Source organism: Crocuta crocuta, unplaced genomic scaffold (genome assembly GCF_008692635.1).
Source record: "Crocuta crocuta isolate KB4526 unplaced genomic scaffold, BGI_CrCroc_1.0 scaffold551, whole genome shotgun sequence".
NCBI classification, from domain to species: domain Eukaryota; kingdom Metazoa; phylum Chordata; class Mammalia; order Carnivora; family Hyaenidae; genus Crocuta; species Crocuta crocuta.
The window spans coordinates 1,122,712-1,127,287 of NW_027530969.1; the positions used below are offsets into that span (position 1 = coordinate 1,122,712).

Genomic DNA, 4,576 nt, shown 5'->3' on the forward strand with positions numbered 1-4,576 from the left:
AGTAGCTAAATTGGAAATAGAAGTTGGACATCATTTGTATTTAAAAAACCTTTTTTTTAATTGAAGTATAATTAACATACAGTGTTATATTACTTTCAGGTGTACAATATAATGATTCAACAGTTCTATACATTATTCAATGCTCATCATAAAAAGTATACTCTTGGGGCGCCTGGGTGGCTTAGTCGGTTGAGCGTCCGACTTTCGCTTAGGTCATGATCTCGCGGTTCGTGGGTTCGAGCCCCGCGTCGGGCTCTGTGCTGACTGCCAGCTCAGAGCCTGGAGCCTATTTCGGAGTTTGTGTCTCCCTCTCTCTCTGACCCTCCCCTGCTCACGCTGTCTCTCTCTCTCTCTCTCTCTCTCTCTCTCTCTCTCCCTCCTAGAAATAAATAAAAAAATTAAAAAAAAAAAAGTATACTCTTAATCCCCTTTGTGTGTTTCATCCCTCCTCCCCCCCACCTCCCTTCTGGCAACCACTTGTTCTCTGTATTTAAGAGTGTTTTTTGTTTGTCTCTTTTTTTCTTTGTTCATTTATTTGCTTCTTAAATTCCAAATGTGAATGAAATCATATGGTATTTGTCTTTTTCCATCTGACTTATTTTGCTTAGCATTATACCCTCTAGGTGTATCCATGTTGTCACCACAGGATCTTTTTTATGGTTGAGTAATATTCCCCCCTTTTATTTATTTATTTTTTTAAAGTTTATTTATTTATTTTGAGAGGGAGAAAGCCTGAGTGGGGGAGGAGGAGAAGGAGAAGAGAGAGAGAGAGAGAGAGAGAAGAAAAATCCCAACTAGGCTCCACACTCTGCATGGAACCTAACATGGGGCTCATTCCTACAACCGAGATTGTGATCTGAGCCAATATCAGGAGTTGAATGCTTAACTAACTGAGCCACCCAGGTGCCTGTATTCCCTTTTTTATATATATCACATTTTCTTTATCCATTCATATATGGATGGACACTTGAGTTGCTTCCATATCTTAACCACTCTAAACAATGCTGCCGTAAACATAAAGGTGTATCTTTTCAAACTAGTGTTTTCATTTTCTTTGGGTACATACCCACTAGTGGGATTACTGGATCATATAGTAATCCTGTTTTACATTTTTGGGGGAACCTCCATACAGTTTTCCGCAGTAGTTGCACCAGTTTGCATTCCCACCAATAATGCACTAAACGTTCCTTTTTCTCCACGTCTGCACCAACTTTTATTATTTTGTGTCTTTTTTATTTTAGCCATTCTGACAGGCATGTAGTGATTTCTCATTGTGGTTTTGATTTGTATTTCCCTGATGATTAGTGAATTTGAGCATCTTTTCATGTGTCTTTTGGCCATCCATATATCTTATTTGGGAAAATGTCTAATCAGGTCCTCTGCTCATTTTTTAATGGGATTGTTTGTGTTTCTGGTATTGAGTTGTGTAAGTTCTTAATATATTTTGGATACTAACCCCTTACTGGATATATCATTTGCAAATATCTTCTCCCACTCAGTAGGTTGCTTTGCTGTTTATTGACGGTTTCCTTCACTGTGCAAAAGCTTTTTATTTTGTTGTACTACCAATAGTTTAATTTTGCTTTTGTTTTCCTTGCCTGAGAAGACATATCTAGAAAAATGTTTCTCTGCCCAGTGTCAGAGAAAGTACTGCCTGTGTTCAAAAGCATTCAAATTGGAACTGAAGAATGAAAACTTAGATTATGTGCAGATGATATGATAGTATATAGAGAAAACACTAAAGACTGTACCAGAAAACTATTAGAACTAATAAGTGAATTCAATAAAGGCCCAGGATAGAAAGTTAATATATAGAAATCTATTGTACTTATTTACATTAATAATGAAGTAACCAAAAGAGAAAGTCAAAAAACAATCGCATTTACATTTGCACCAAAAATAATTAAATACCTAAGAATAAACCAAAGAGGTGAAAGACCTATATTCTAAAAACTATAAAACATTGATGAAATAAATTGAAGAAGACATAACAAATGGAAAGATGTTCCATGATTAAGGATCGGAAGAATCAATATTATTAAAATGTCCATACTACCCAAACAATCTACAGATTTAGTGCAGTCTCTGCTAAAATACCAACAGCAGTTTTCACAGAACTAGGACAAGTAATCCTAAAATTTGAATGGAACTAAAAAAGACTTTGAATAACCAAAGCAGTCTTGAAGGAAGAACAAAGTTGTCGGTATCACAATCCCAGATTTCACAATATACTACAAAGCTATAGTAATCAAAACAGGATGGTACTAGCACAAAAATAGACACACAGATCAATGGAACAGAATAGAGTCCAAAAATAAACCCATGCTTGTGTTGTCAATTAATCTATGACACAGGAGGCAAGAATATACAATGGAGATGGGGTGCCTGGGTGGCTCAGTCGGTTGAGCCTCCGACTTCAGCTCAGGTCATGATCTCACTGCTCGTGGGTTCGAGCCCCACATCAGGCTCTGTGCTGATAGCTCAGAGCCTGGACCCTGCATTGAATTCTGTCTTCCTTTCTGTCTGCCCCTCCCTGCTAGCATTCTGTGTGTCTCTTAAAATAAATAAACATTAAAAAAAATAAATATACAATGGAGAAAAGACAGCCTCTTCAACAAATGGTGTTGGGAAAACTGGACTCTTTGCAACATGCAAAAGAATGAAACTAGACCACTTTCTTACATCATTCACAAAAATAAATTCAGAATGGATTAAAGACCTAAATGTGAGACTTGAAACCATAAAACTGGAAGAAGTTGGAATTTATTAAGCTTTTTGAACTTTGCTAGGTACAGTTGCCCTGGATTGTATCAGTCAGACTTAAAGCCACTCAGAGGAGTTTAGAATTTAGACCTGATGCAGTAAGCAAATAATGGAGGCATTGAAGGATTTTGAGCAAGGAGAAGGCCAAGGTGAAAGTAGATATTTTAGTAAGATTAATTTAGCAAGCAATTACAGAATGCATACTATGTCAAGCACTATGCTAGACTCTGGGAATAAGATGATTTAGGCACAGTCTTTGTTCTTGATAAGCTCAAGAACGATAGTGTAGTCAGTATTAGTGTTGTAGTTAAAAACATGGGTTCTGGAATGAAAATCCTCAGTTTCCTCATTTGTAAAATGGAAATAGTAATATCTGCCTCTTTAGGAATGTTAGAAAGAGTAAATGAGGTAATATGCATAATTAATTGCTTAGAACACTGCTTATCTCAGTAAATAGCTGATATCAGCTTCTACCATTATTGTAAGTGAACAAATAAAGTAAAATTAAGTATGATGGCAGAGTACAGAACTTGGCAAACTTTTTCTGTAAAAAGCCACATAGTAAATATTTTAGGCTTTGTGGGATGGTCATACCATCTCTGTTGCAACTATTCATTTCTGCTGTTATAGCATGAAAGTAGCCATAGAAAATGTGTACAAGGTGGGACTGGCTCTTCCGATTATTTATTTGTTTGTTTATTTACTTTGTTTCCAAGTAAGCTTTATTTATAGAAATAGAAAGAGCCAGAGTTGGCCACTGAGCCAGTTTGCCAACCTGTTTTGTATGGAGGAGGGAGTGAATCTGGTCAGGGATGGGGGCAGGGAAAGCTTCCCAGTGAATCTTTGAGAGAAGGCTGTATGTGTTTTGTTAAATTAGATGATGGAGACACCAGAATTAGAAACTTCTTAGGACTTGGGGCCTTGGTGGCTCAGTTGGTTAAGCTCCGACTTGGACTCAAACCATAATCTCATGGTTAACGAGCTCGAGACCTGCATTGGGCTCTCTGCTCTCAGCACAGAGCCTCCTTTGGATCCTCTGCTCCCTCTCTCTGTGCCCCTCTCCAACTATACACATGTACTCTTTCAAAAGTAAATAAGCATTTAAAACAACACAAGTTAAAAAAAAAAGAAACTTCTTAGGAGCTTCGCAATAATTCAGTTGAGAGTTGATGAAGGCTTATATTAGGAGAGTAGTTGGAGTGAGAAGAGAGGAAGAGCTGACTTGAAAAATACGTAGAAAGAAGAAATGATAGTAGTTGAGTATAGATTAATAACGACTGGATAGAAGAAATGTGCCAAAAGGATTTTTGTTTATTTGGTTTTGTTTTTAAGATATCTAGTTTAGGAAACTGAAAGAATGAAAATTCTAATGCCTGAAATGGAAAGCAGTCTATGCAATCTGGTTCTTCAAGACATTTGGTTCTAGAGGCGCCTGGGTGGCTCAGTTGGTTAATCATCTGACTCTTAATTTCAGCTCAGGTCACAGTCTTATGTATGGTTCATGGGTTTGAGCCCTGCATTGGGCTTTGTGCTGATAGCACGGAACCTGCTTGAAATTATCTTTCTCTGCTCCTCCCCCGCTGGTGTTCTAAATAAATGAACAAACTTTTAAAACTTTTTTAAATTCAAAAAAATAAATAAAAGTAAATAAATAAAACATCTGTTTCTACAACTGTCTTATATCCTTCAATCTCATTCCAGCATTTCTCCCAGTCTTCTCTGTCCTCTGAGTGTAGGTAGGCCATGATTCCTATATGTACTCTTTTTAAACCTTCTGTTTTTTTCTCTCAACTTGTTTTCTTTTGCCTTTTAA

The 4,576-nt window shown here is 37.0% G+C and overlaps 1 protein-coding gene across 2 annotated transcripts in view; it reads left to right on the plus strand.

Annotated features, from left to right (window-relative positions):
* FZD3 (frizzled class receptor 3) overlaps positions 1 to 4,576 on the plus strand; it is a 91,153-nt gene that overhangs the window by 77,526 nt on the left and 9,051 nt on the right. The gene's annotated exons all lie outside the window — the stretch shown is intronic.